Source organism: Drosophila serrata, unplaced genomic scaffold, assembly GCF_035046125.1.
Source record: "Drosophila serrata isolate PLE 108 unplaced genomic scaffold, ASM3504612v1 contig_209, whole genome shotgun sequence".
NCBI classification, from domain to species: domain Eukaryota; kingdom Metazoa; phylum Arthropoda; class Insecta; order Diptera; family Drosophilidae; genus Drosophila; species Drosophila serrata.
In genome coordinates, this window is record NW_028257107.1 from 38,413 (window position 1) to 53,809 (window position 15,397).

A 15,397-nucleotide genomic window follows, 5' to 3' on the forward strand; every position below is an offset into this window, starting at 1 on the left:
CTGATATTCATAAAATTTTACACAAAATCGGGAATAATATAAAATGGGTACGTCTTCAATTTTATGAAAATCTATTCAAGATTGAAAAAGTTATTATTTTTAATTGTATTAATTTTTCGATCGGTTCTATGGGAGCTATATGATACAGTTGGCTGATTTTCATAAAATTTTACACAAAATCGGGAATAATATTAAATAAGTACATCTTAAATTTGATGAAAATCTATTGAAAACTGAAAAAGTTATTATTTTGAATTGTTTTCATTTCTCGGTCCGTTCTGTGACACCTTTATGATACATACATACAATTTTACACAAAATTTTAGAATAATATAAAACGGCTAAATCTCAAATTTAATGAGTTATCATTTTTAATTCTATTAATTTCTCGATCGGTCCTATAGCAGCTAGTCTGATTTTCATAAAATTTTACATAAAATTGAGAATAATATAAAATGGCTACATCTTAAATTTGATGAAAGTCTATTGAAAACTGAAAAAGTTATTATTTTTAATTGTATTAATTTTTCGATCGGTTCTATGGGAGCTATATGATACAGTTGGCTGATTTTCATAAAATTTTACACAAACTCGGGAATAATATAAAATGGGTACATCTGAAATTTGATGAAAATCTATTCAAGATTGAAAAAGTTATTATTTTTAATTGTATTAATTTTTCGATCGGTCCTATGGCAGCTAGTCTGATTTTCATAAAATTTTACACAAAATCAGGAATAATATAAAATGGCTACATCTTAAATTTGATGGAAATCTATTGAAAACTGAAAAAGTTATTATTTTTAATTGTATTAATTTTTCGATCGGTTCTATGGGAGCTTTATAATACAGTTGGCTGATTTTCATAAAATTTTACACTAAATCGGGAATAATATAAAATGGCTACATCTTAAATTTGATGAAAATCTATTGAAAACTGAAAAAGTTATTATTTTTAATTGTATTAATTTTTCAATCGCTTCTTTGGGAGCTATATGATACAGTTGGCTGATTTTCATAAAATGTAACACAAAATCGGGAATAATATAAAATGGCTACATCTTAAATTTGATGAAAATCTATTGAAAACTGGAAAAGTTATTAATTTTAATTGTATTAATTTTTCGATCGGTTCTATGGGAGCTAGTCTGATTTTCATACAATTTTACACATAATCGAGAATAATATAAAATGGCTACATCTTAAATTTGATGAAAATCTATTGAAAACTGAAAAAGTTTTTATTTTTAATTGTATTAATTTCTCGATCGGTCCTAGGGCAGCTATATGGTAAAGTATCCCGACTTTCATAAAATTTAAGAATAATATAAAAGAGCTACATCTTAAATTTGATGAAAATCTGTAAAAAACTGAAAAAGTTATTATTTTTAATTGTATTAATTTTTCGATCGGTTCTATGGGAGCTATATGATACAGTTGGCTGATTTTCATAAAATGTAACACAAAATCGGGAATAATATAAAATGGCTACATCTTAAATTGATGAAAATCTATTGAAAACTGAAAAAGTTATTATTTTTAATTGTATTAATTTTTCGATCGGTTCTATGGGAGCTATATGATACAGTTGGCTGATTTTCATAAAATTTTACACTAAATCGGGAATATTATAAAATGGGTACATCTTAAATTTAATGAAAATATATTGAAAACTAAAAAGGTTATTATTTTTAATTGTATTAATTTTTCGATCGGTTCTATGGGAGCTAGTCTGATTTTCATAAAATTTTACACAAAATCGAGAATAATATAAAATGGCTACATCTTAAATTTGATGAAAATCTATTGAAAACTGAAAAAGTTTTTATTTTTAATTGTATTAATTTCTCGATCGGTCCTAGGGCAGCTATATGGTAAAGTGGCCCGACTTTCATAAAATTTAAGAATAATATAAAGGAGCTACATCTTAAATTTGATGAAAATCTGTTAGAAGTGAGAAAACTGAAAAAGTTATTATTTTTAATTGTATTAATTTTTCGATCGGTTCTATGGGAGCTTTATAATACAGTTGACTGATTTTCATAAAATTTTACACTAAATCGGGAATAATATAAAATGGCTACATTTTAAATTTGATGAAAATCTATTGAAAACTGAAAAGTTATTATTTTTAATTGTATTAATTTTTCGATCGGTTCTATGGGAGCTATATGATACAGTTGGCTATTTTCATAAAATTTTACACAAAATCGGGAATAATATAAAATGGTATATCTTAAATTTGATAAAATCTATTGAAAACTGAAAAAGTTATCATTTTTAATTGTATTAATTTTTCGATCGGTTCTATGGGAGCTATATGATACAGTTGGCTGTATTTTACACAAAATCGAGAATAATATAAAATGGCTACATCTTAAATTTGATGAAAATCTATTGAAAACTGCAAAAGTTTTTATTTTTAATTGCATTAATTTCTCGATCGGTCCTAGGGCAGCTATATGATAAAGTGGTCCGATTTTCATAAAATTTTACACAAAATTTTAGAATAATATAAAAGAGCTACATCTTAAATTTGATGAAAATCTGTTGGAAACTAAAAAAATGTATTATTTTGAATTGGGTCCTTAGGCAGCTATATGGTAAAGTAGTCCGACTTTCATAAAAAATTTAGAATAATATAAAGAGCTACATCTTAAATTTGATGAAAATCTGTAGAAAACTGAAAAAGTTATTATTTTTAATTGTATTAATTTTTCGATCGGTTCTATGGGAGCTATATGATACAGTTGGCTGATTTTCATAAAATTTTACACTAAATCGGGAATAATATAAAATGGGTACATCTTAAATTTGATGAAAATCTATTGAAAACTGAAAAAGTTATTATTTTTAATTGTATTAATTTTTCGATCGGTTCTATGGGAGCTATATGATACAGTTGGCTGATTTTCATAAAATTTTACACAAAATCGGGAATAATATAAAATGGGTACATCTTAAATTTGATGAAAATCTATTGAAAACTGAAAAAGTTTTTATTTTTAATTGTATTAATTTTTCGATCGGTTCTATAGCAGCTAGTCTGATTTTCATAAAATTTTACACTAAATCGGGAATAATATAAAATGGGTACATCTTGAATTTGATGAAAATCTATTGAAAACTGAAAAAGTTATTATTTTTAATTGTATTAATTTTTCGATCGGTTCTATGGGAGCTAGTCTGATTTTCATAAAATTTTACACAAAATCGAGAATAATATAAAATGGCTACATCTTAAATTTGATGAAAATCTATTGAAAACTGAAAAAGTTATTATTTCTAATTGTATTAATTTCTCGATCGGTCCTAGGGCAGCTATATGGTAAAGTGGCCCGATTTTCATAAAATTTAAGAATAATATAAAATAGCTACATCTTAAATTTGATGAAAATCTGTTGAAAACTGAAAAAATTATTATTTTTTATTGTATTAATTTTTCGATCGGTTCTATGGGAGCTTTATAATACAGTTGGCTGATTTTCATAAAATTTTACACTAAATCGGGAATAATATAAAATGGCTACATCTTAAATTGATGAAAATCTATTGAAAACTGAAAAAGTTATTATTTTTAATTGTATTAATTTTTCGATCGGTTCTATGGGAGCTATATGATACAGTTGGCTGATTTTCATAAAATTTTACACAAAATCGGGAATAATATAAAATGGCTACATCTTAAATTTGATGAAAATCTATTGAAAACTGGAAAAGTTATTATTTTTAATTGTATTAATTTTTCGATCGGTTCTATGGGAGCTATATGATACAGTTGGCTGATTTTCATAAAATTTTACACAAAATCGGGAAGAATATAAAATGGGTACATCTTAAATTTGATGAAAATCTATTGAAAACTGAAAAAGTTTTTATTTTTAATTGTATTAATTTCTCGATCGGTCCTATGGCAGTTATATGGTAAAGTATCCCGACTTTCATAAAATTTAAAAATAATATAAAAGAGCTACATCTTAAATTTGATGAAAATCTGTTAAAAACTGAAAAAGTTATTATTTTTAATTGTATTAATTTTTCGATCGGTTCTATGGGAGCTATATGATACAGTTGGCTGATTTTCATAAAATTTTACACAAAATCGGGAAGAATATAAAATGGGTACATCTTAAATTTGATGAAAATCTATTGAAAACTGAAAAAGTTATTATTTTTAATTGTATTAATTTTTCGATCGGTTCTATGGGAGCTATATGATACAGTTGGCTGATTTTCATAAAATTTTACACTAAATCGGGAATAATATAAAATGGGTACATCTTAAATTTAATGAAAATATATTGAAAACTAAAAAAGTTATTATTTTTAATTGTATTAATTTTTCGATCGGTTCTATGGGAGCTAGTTCTGATTTTCAAAAAATTTTACACAAAATCGGGAAGAATATAAAATGGCTACATCTTAAATTTGATGAAAATCTATTGAAAACTGAAAAAGTTTTTATTTTTAATTGTATTAATTTCTCGATCGGTCCTAGGGCAGCTATATGGTAAAGTGGCCCGACTTTCATAAAATTTAAGAATAATATAAAGGAGCTACATCTTAAATTTGATGAAAATCTGTTAAAAGCTGAAAAAGTTATTATTTTTAATTGTATTAATTTTTCGATCGGTTCTATGGGAGCTTTATAATACAGTTGGCTGATTTTCATAAAATTTTACACTAAATCGGGAATAATATAAAATGGCTAAATCTTAAATTGATGAAAATCTATTGAAAACTGAAAAAGTTATCATTTTTAATTGTATTAATTTTTCGATCGGTTCTATGGGAGCAATATGATACAGTTGGCTGTATTTTACACAAAATCGAGAATAATATAAAATGGCTACATCTTAAATTTGATGAAAATCTATTGAAAACTACAAAAGTTTTTATTTTTAATTGTATTCATTCTTCGATCGGTTCTATGGGAGCTATATGATCCAGTTGGCTGATTTTCATAAAATTTTACACAAAATCGGGAATAATATAAAATAGGTACATCTTAAATTTGATGAAAATCTATTGAAATCTGAAAAAGTTTTTATTTTTAATTGTATTAATTTCTCGATCGGTCCTATAGCAGCTAGTCTGATTTTCATAAAATTTTACACTAAATCGGGAATATTATAAAATGGGTACATCTTAAATTTAATGAAAATATATTGAAAACTAAAAAGGTTATTATTTTTAATTGTATTAATTTTTCGATCGGTTCTATGGGAGCTAGTCTGATATTCATAAAATTTTACACAAAATCTAGAATAATATAAAATGGCTACATCTTAAATTTGATGAAAATCTATTGAAAACTGAAAAAGTTTTTATTTTTAATTGTATTAATTTCTCGATCGGTCCTAGGGCAGCTATATGGTAAAGTGGCCCGACTTTCATAAAATTTAAGAATAATATAAAGGAGCTACATCTTAAATTTGATGAAAATCTGTTAAAAGCTGAAAAAGTTATTATTTTTAATTGTATTAATTTTTCGATCGGTTCTATGGGAGCTTTATAATACAGTTGGCTAATTTTCATAAAATTTTACACTAAATCGGGAATAATATAAAATGGCTACATCTTAAATTGATGAAAATCTATTGAAAACTGAAAAAGTTATCATTTTTAATTGTATTAATTTTTCGATCGGTTCTATGGGAGCAATATGATACAGTTGGCTGTATTTTACACAAAATCGAGAATAATATAAAATGGCTACATCTTAAATTTGATGAAAATCTATTGAAAACTACAAAAGTTTTTATTTTTAATTGTATTCATTCTTCGATCGGTTCTATGGGAGCTATATGATCCAGTTGGCTGATTTTCATAAAATTTTACACAAAATCGGGAATAATATAAAATAGGTACATCTTAAATTTGATGAAAATCTATTGAAATCTGAAAAAGTTGTTATTTTTAATTGTATTAATTTCTCGATCGGTCCTATAGCAGCTAGTCTGATTTTCATAAAATTTTACACTAAATCGGGAATATTATAAAATGGGTACATCTTAAATTTAATGAAAATATATTGAAAACTAAAAAGATTATTATTTTTAATTGTATTAATTTTTCGATCGGTTCTATGGGAGCTAGTCTGATTTTCATAAAATTTTACACATAATCGAGAATAATATAAAATGGCTACATCTTAAATTTGATGAAAATCTATTGAAAACTGAAAAAGTTTTTATTTTTAATTGTATTAATTTCTCGATCGGTCCTATGGCAGCTATATGGTAAAGTGGCCCGACTTTCATAAAATTTAAGAATAATATAAGGGAGCTACATCTTAAATTTGATAAGAATCTATTGAAAACTGAAAAAGTTATTATTTTTAATTGTATTAATTTTTCGATCGGTTCTATGGGAGCAATATGATACAGTTGGCTGTATTTTACACAAAATCGAGAATAATATAAAATGGCTACATCTTAAATTTGATGAAAATCTATTGAAAACTACAAAAGTTTTTATTTTTAATTGTATTCATTCTTCGATCGGTTCTATGGGAGCTATATGATACAGTTGGCTGATTTTCATAAAATTGTACACAAAATCGGGAATAATAGAAAATGGGGACATCTTAAATTCGATGAAAATCTGTTAAAAACTGCAAAAGTTTTTATCAACGGTGCCATGTGAGGTATATGATATAGTAGTCTGATTTTTATAAAATTTTACACAATATTGAGAATAATATAAAATAGCTACATGTTAAATTTGATGAAAATCTATCGAAAACTGAAAAAGTTATTATTTTTAATTGTATTAATTTTTCGATCGGTTCTATGGGAACTAGTCTGATTTTCATAAAATTTTACGCTAAATCGGGAATAATATAAAATGGCTACATCTTAAATTTGATAAAAATCTATCGAAAACTGAAAAAGTTATTATTTTAAATTGTATTCATTTTTCGATCGGTTCTATGGGAGCTATATGATACAGTTGGCTGATTTTCATAAAATTTTACACAAAATCGGGAATAATATAAAATGGGTACATCTTAAATTTAATGAAAATCTATTGAAAACTGAAAAAGTTTTTATTTTTAATTGTATTAATTTTTCGATCGGTTCTATGGGAGCTATATGATACAGTTGGCTGATATTCATAAAATTTTACACTAAATCGGGAATAATATAAAATGGCTACATCTTAAATTTGATGAAAATCTATTGAAAACTGAAAAAGTTATTATTTTTAATTGGATTAATTTTTCGATCGGTTCTATGGGAGCTTTATAATACAGTTGGCTGATTTTCATAAAATTTTACACAAAATCGGGAAGAATATAAAATAGGTACATCTTAAATTTGATGAAAATCTATTGAAAACTGAAAAAGTTATTACTTTTACTTGTATTAATTTCTCGATCGGTTCTATGGGAGCTTTATAATACAGTTGGCTGATTTTCATAAAATTTTACACTAAATCGGGAATAATATAAAATGGGTACATCTTAAATTTAATGAAAATATATTGAAAACTAAAAAGTTTATTATTTTTAATTGTATTAATTTTTCGATCGGTTCTATGGGAGCTAGTCTGATTTTCATAAAATTTTACACATAATCGAGAATAATATAAAATGGCTACATCTTAAATTTGATGAAAATCTATTGAAAACTGAAAAAGTTATTATTTTTAATTGTATTAATTTTTCGATCGGTTCTATGGGAGCTATATGATACAGTTGGCTGATTTTCATAAAATTTTACACTAAATCGGGAATAATATAAAATGGGTACATCTTAAATTTAATGAAAATATATTGAAAACTAAAAAGTTTATTATTTTTAATTGTATTAATTTTTCGATCGGTTCTATGGGAGCTAGTCTGATTTTCATAAAATTTTACACATAATCGAGAATAATATAAAATGGCTACATCTTAAATTTGATGAAAATCTATTGAAAACTGAAAAAGTTATTATTTTTAATTGTATTAATTTTTCGATCGGTTCTATGGGAGCTATATGATACAGTTGGCTGATTTTCATAAAATTTTACACTAAATCGGGAATAATATAAAATGGGTACATCTTAAATTTAATGAAAATATATTGAAAACTATAAAGGTTATTATTTTTAATTGTATCAATTTTTCGATCGGTTCTATGGGAGCTAGTCTGATTTTCATAAAATTTTACACATAGTCGAGAATAATATAAAATGGCTACATCTTAAATTTGATTGTATCTTAAATTTGATGAAAATCTATTGAAAACTGAAAAAGTTATTATTTTTAATTGTATTAATTTCTCGGTCGGTCCTTGGGCAGCTATATGGTAAAGTAGCCCGACTTTCATAAAATTTTACACAAAATTTTAGAATATAAAAGGGCTACATCTTAAATTCGATGAAAATCTGTTAAAAACTGCAAAAGTTTTTATCAACGGTGCCATGTGAGGTATATGATATAGTAGTCTGATTTTTATAAAATTTTACACAATATTGAGAATAATATAAAATAGCTACATGTTAAATTTGATGAAAATCTATCGAAAACTGAAAAAGTTATAATTTTTAATTGTATTAATTTTTCGATCGGTTCTATGGGAACTAGTCTGATTTTCATAAAATTTTACGCTAAATCGGGAATAATATAAAATGGCTACATCTTAAATTTGATAAAAATCTATCGAAAACTGAAAAAGTTATTATTTTTAATTGTATTAATTTTTCGATCGGTTCTATGGGAGCTATATGATACAGTTGGCTGATATTCATAAAATTTTACACAAAATCGGGAATAATATAAAATGGGTACATCTTAAATTTTATGAAAATCTATTGAAAACTGAAAAAGTTATTATTTTTAATTGTTTTAATTTTTCGATCGGTTCTATGATACAGTTGGCTGATTTTCATAAAATTTTACACTAAATCGGGAATAATATAAAATGGGTACATCTTAAATTTAATGAAAATATATTGAAAACTAAAAAGTTTATTATTTTTAATTGTATTAATTTTTCGATCGGTTCTATGGGAGCTAGTCTGATTTTCATAAAATTTTACACAAAATCGAGAATAATATAAAATGGCTACATCTTAAATTTGATGAAAATCTATTGAAAACTGAAAAAGTTATTATTTTTAATTGTATTAATTTTTCGATCGGTTCTATGGGAGCTTTATAATACAGTTGGCTGATTTTCATAAAATTTTACACTAAATCGGGAACAAGAAAGGAAGCTAACTTCGGCACGCCGAAGTTTATATACCCTTGCAGATAGAACTTCTATGAATATAAATATAAATTATAAATTTTTGTTTTAAAATACAAAATACCTGCTTTCATTTCATTCACCTATACATAATATATTTGCAGTTTTACATTCACTGATTTGCATTTTTCCTCCACATCAAACGATCGTTTGTATGGCACCTATATGATATAGTCGTCTGATTTTCATGAAATTTGACACAAAATTTAAAACTAATGAAAAAGGGCTATACCTTAAATTTGATCCAATTCTATTGAAAACTGAAAAAGTTAAAAATTTTTTTGTAAAAATGTTCCGATCATTCTTATGGCAGCTATATGATATAGTCGTCCGATCCGGCCCGTTCCGACATATATACGAGTGAGAGTATATAGAAGGCTAACTACAAAGTTTCATTCAGATAGCTTCAAAACTGAGAGACTAGTTTGCGTAGAAACGGACAGACGGACAAACTGACAGACGGACAGACGGACAGACGGACAGAAGGACAGACGGACAGACGGACAGACGGACAGACGGACATGGCTAGATCGACTCGGCTGTTGATCCTAATCAAGAATATATATACTTTATATAGTCGGAGGTGCCTCCTTCACTGCGTTGCAAACTTCTGACTGAAATTATAATACCCTGCAAGGGTATAATAATAAAAAATGGCTACATCTTAAATTTGATGAAAATCTATTGAAAACTGAAAAAGTTATTATTTTTAATTGTATAAATTTTTCGATCGGTTCTATGGGAGCTATATGATACAGTTGGCTGATTTTCATTAAATTTTAAACAAAATCGGGAATAATATAAAATGGGTACATCTTAAATTTGATGAAAATCTATTGAAAACTAAAAAAGTTATTATTTTTAATTGTATACAGTTGGTTGATTTTCATAAAATTTTACACAGAATCGGGAATAATATAAAATGGGTACATCTTAAATTTGATGAAAATCTATTGAAAACTGAAAAAGTTATTATTTTTAATTGTATTAATTTTTCGATCGGTCCTATGGGAGCTATATGATACAGTTGGCTGATTTTCATAAAATTTTACACAAAATCGGGTAGAATATAAAATGTGTAATATGGTCTGTATTACGACCATCACGTATGTTACAACCAGAGCTCGCAAATAACTGTCGACCGATTTTTTTCTTGCTCTCTCGTTGCGAGCACAACCGAAAAAGTTCATACTCTCTCGCTCTCGCTCTGAGCAAGAGACTCTTGCTGTATTCTTTTAGGTTTTCTGTTGAACGTTTTTCGTTGAGCTCTTTGTGTGTCGCTCTTTCAATGAGCATTGCCTAAAGAGCGAAACGAGAAACGCTCGCACAATGAGAGTCAGCAAAAGACCGATTGACCGAAAAACTCAACGCAAACGGTCTTTGCATTTACTCACACACACTCAATTCACGATCGCAATACAGACGCTTAACGACCCTGCAGTACCGCGTGTCATCAATAGCCACTGTCATCAACCCGTCATCAACGCGCCGACTGCGACTTCTATAGAGTCGACGCTCTGCCGACTGCGACTTCTACCGAGTCGACGCTCTGCCGGCTGCGACTTCTATAAAGTCGACGCTCTGCCGACTGCGACTTGTACGGAGCCTACGCTCTAATGCTGCCATGGTGATTGCCTATCTCACTGCCTCACTCACTCTTCAAACGAGTGAGATGAGCCAAAAGCAAATAAGTTAACAATTAAAATCGAACCAACTGTTTCGCACCCTAGAACTTTAGCATTTTTATGTGTATAATATATTATCATTAACAATTATAATGATGGTATTAGGAATAAATATTCTTTAAATATAAAACGCGAATGAAAAAATAATTGCATATCGAACAAAATTGTTTGAGCTGCAATAACATTTTAAGTAACTTGTTGCCTCGTCGGATATATCCTTTATACCCTGTTTACAAGGAAGCAAAACACTCGGACACAAGATAGCCAAACGGGACTTTGTGAAGCGAAACGAACAATAAGAGAAAAAAAACGGACTTGAGGATCCGTTTTTCCGAATCGTGGTTCGTTTTGTTGTTGGAGGCACAGTCCTTTTTTTCTATTGCTTATTCGTGTTTTCACTTGCAGTTAAACAGTGAACTAAGTGAGAAGTGTGCGCACTGCGCAGGCCAAATTAAAAAAAAAATTTTACATACATATATAAATATTCTGTTTAGTTTTCAATAATTGAAATTATATATCTGGTGAGTTTTTATGTAAAGATTTAAAAAAAGTTTACTTTCGTATCAATTCTGTCTTCTATTTTGAGTACATCTTCCCGTCCTCCCACTTCGTGTCTGCATGCAGCTATTGTGATACATCGATGGTGCGAAGTGTAAGAAAAGGCTTCGAGACCATAAGAAGTTCTACTCTGCACTCTTAGGTAATTATGTATTTTTTTTTTAGATTTTGATATCAATTTATTTTCCAAATTTTCCTTTTCAGATGCAATAAGTCAAGTTGATGCAACGGAGCCGCTTGCCAACCGTTTAACTAAAAGCCTTCCTTGCGCAAAAAATTTGGAGGCGCAACATAAAAAAAGGAAAAGGGATGAAGACGTGTTAGAATGTGGTCCGAGCGTTTTTCAATACATTAATATTTAATTTTTAATGTTAATTATTATAATTATTATTATTGTATTATTATTTTTTAAAATTTATTTTGTATTATTATAAGAAATATTTTTAATTTGATTATTTGTATTATTTTATGTATAATTTTAATTTTATTATGTTAGTTTTTAAGAGGATATAATAAAAGTGAATGAATTGAAATATGAAATCCCTTATTTATGTTTTTTAATTAAATTATTATTGATGACACATCGATGAACTGTTGATGAAACATCGATGTTTCATCGATGTATCATCGATGTTTCATCGATGTTTCATCGATGTATCATCGATGTTTCATCGATGTATCATCGATGTTTCATCGATGTATCATCGATGTTTCATCGATGTATCATCGATGTTTCATCGATGTATCGTCGATGTTTCATCGATGTATCGTCGATGTTTCATCGATGTTTCATCGATGTATCATCAATGTTTCATCGATGTGTCATCAACAATTCATCATCAATTCATCGATGTATTGTTGATGACACATCGATGAAACATTGATGATACATCGATGAAACATCGATGAAACATCGACGATACATCGATGAAACATCGACGATACATCGATGAAACATCGATGAAACATCGATGAATTGTTGATGAAACATCGATGTTTCATCGATGTGTCATCAACAATACATCGATGAATTGATGATGAATCATCGATTTATTGTTGATGAATTTCTATTGATGACAGCCTAGGACATGCCCATGTTAAATTCATCAACAGTTTGTATGGGCTGTCATCGATGAATCATCAACAGCACCCCCTTCGCTGTTGATGAAACGTTGATGAATTACTGATGACAGGTACTGCAGGGTATGCAAAAGACTTTTTGCTTCACTGAACACGACAAAACGGTCTTGGAACAACCAGAACAAAACAGAATTAAAAAAAACGGTTTCGCTCTGAGCGCGAGCGAGCTCATTTAAGCACCCTTATTTCGGTTGCTCTCTGAGTTTTTTCGTAAAGTGTCAGGAAAAGACATATAATCAACAGTTATTTGCGTATGTTACAACGGATTTTTTTTTTCTTTTTATATTCTTTCTAAATCATTGGCTCGACTCATGTAGGTCTTTCTCAACGATCTCTTATGAAGAATATATATCTTTAGTGTTAGATTAATTGCTGATATTATGACCAAAATCAAAAGTAGGATATAGAGTGCGTTTAAATGTGGAGTTGTATTCACGACTTCTATTGTATTTACAACATTTGCGGTGTTGTCGTCCGCTTTGGGTTGTTTGCCGCCCATAGTGTTATTATTTCTAAGCAATTTTTAGGTAAAGATATATTTATATCTTGAATTATTGATCTTTTCTTCTTTTGTGTATATTGAAACTCTTTACCATTTCCCTAATTAATGAATGAATTCATTATACAGTCGAGTACCGATAATTCGAATTGGCAAGGGGATCACTTTTTTTACGAATTAGACGGGAATTCGATTAATCGAGATTTCTATTTAAAGGGGCTCAAAAATGAAAGAGTCGAATAAACGGTGTTTTTACATTTCACATCATGTTTACATATGTATTTAACTTTATTAAAATTAAACAAACATAATAAATATGTGCATTTATTTGTACGTTTTTCAAATTAAAGGAAAATTAAACAAAAAATTAACAAACAAAATTAAGCAGAAACATTAAATTATTAAAAAAAGAAAATTCATGCTTTAAAATAATTGGTAATTTTTGATTGCTTCGTGTTTTTTTCTTTTATTTTTTCCATTGCGTTTTCTAAACCTATTAGGTTGTCAAACACACTATTTGTCACATCATGAGTCGAAAAATAATGTTTAAGTTGAGGAATTAATGCTCTGGTTTGTAATTTCTTCTCCTTTCTGATGTCTGCAAAATCTAACGTCGCTTTAACTACAAAATATTTTGCATCGGATTACGATTTATAAGAGGTTTCGAAACAAAATTACGATTTATAAGAGGTTCAATATTCTTTGCGTTGCGCCAAATACTACGAATTAACGAGGGGACCAAAATGTATGGAATTTTTACGAATTAACGAGTTTTTTTCAAGGGGACAGAATTTTTTACGAATTATCGCGATTTTCGATTTAGCGGGGTACGAATTATCGGGATTCGACTGTACTCAGTTAACATTAGCAAATTAGCAAGTTTACAATATTTTACTTATGTTATATTAAGTTTAGGACTGAGAATAATGTGTTAGTGGTGAAAATGGGGCCCTATTAAGTTAGTAATTTTTTGTTGCAGCGGAAACCGCATTGGCAACGTTAATAATATTTGGGCGGTTGAAGCTATGGCGTTTAACGCAGCTCGCCGCATTACTTCGCACCGCGAAGTTGACTGTTGAGAACTGCAAGACGCTCTTTGTATCGCTGTCGATCTTCCTCGTTGGTTGCCGTCTTCAGCAACTCGATGTTTAATCTTCTTGCGCTGAGCATTTTAATGCGGCAGCTTCTTCTTGGGTGGCTGCTCTCTCGCTGCTGTCCGTGCCTTGTATTCCTCGATGGTCAAGAGCTTTGGTCCCGCGGTTGGATCTGCCTTTATTGCCTCTCTAAGGCTTGGCAGGTCCCTTTGCTCGACAGGAGCAGGGTGTTCAAAAGTCGGCTCGGCGGTCATTCAGTATTCCCTCAGCGCAGCAGTGAGCGGCTCTATGCTCACCACCCGTTTATATTTCGTACCAGCTTATCCGCTCTTCCAGCGTCGCTGTAGCGTGCGGCTCTGCGCACCACAGTGGTTGTGTTTTTATTTGCTCTTCTGTAGCTCGTCTGCTACTCAAACGTTGCTATAGTGTGCGGATGTGCACACCATACCCTGCAGTACCGCGTGACATCAATAGCCACTGTCATCAACCCGTCATCAACGCGCCGACTGCGACTTCTATAGAGTCGACGCTCTGCCGACTGCGACTTCTACCGAGTCGAAGCTCTGCCGGCTGCGACTTCTTTAGAGTCGACGCTCTGCCGACTGCGACTTGTACGGAGCCTACGCTCTAATGCTGCCATGGTGATTGTCTCTCTCACTGCCTCACTCACTCTTCAAACGAGTGAGATGAGCCAAAAGCTAATAAGTTAACAATTAAAATCGAACCAACTGTTTCGCACCCTAGAAATTTAGCATTTGTATGTGTATAATATATTATCATTAACAATTATAAATATTCTTTGAATATAAAACGAAAATGAAAAAATAATTGCATATCGAACAAAATTGTTTGAGTTGCAATAACATTTTAAGTAACTTTTTGCCTCGTCGGATATATCCTTTATACCCTGTTTACAAGGAAGCAAAACACTCGGACACAAGATAGCCAAACGGGACTTTGTGAAACGAAACGAACAATAAGAGAAATTGTAGAATAATATGAAATGGCTATATCTCAAATTTGATCAAATTCTGTTGAAAACTAAAAATGTTATAATTTTTTTTGTAAAAATTTTCCGATCATTCCTATGGCAGCTATATGATATAGTCGTCCGATCCGGCCCGTTCCGACATATATACGAGTGAGAGTATATAGAAGACTAACTGCAAAGTTTCATTCAGA

General features: G+C 29.4%; 1 protein-coding gene and 1 long non-coding RNA gene across 2 annotated transcripts in view; both read left to right on the forward strand.

The window, feature by feature from the left end:
- LOC110185353 (putative ATP-dependent RNA helicase Dbp80) overlaps positions 1-15,397 on the forward strand; it is a 68,251-nt gene that overhangs the window by 25,668 nt on the left and 27,186 nt on the right. The gene's annotated exons all lie outside the window — the stretch shown is intronic.
- On the forward strand, positions 10,677-12,022 carry LOC147644229 (uncharacterized). The gene is made up of 2 exons (XR_015270906.1): positions 10,677-11,624; positions 11,687-12,022. It is a non-coding gene; the product is annotated as an uncharacterized LOC147644229 (long non-coding RNA).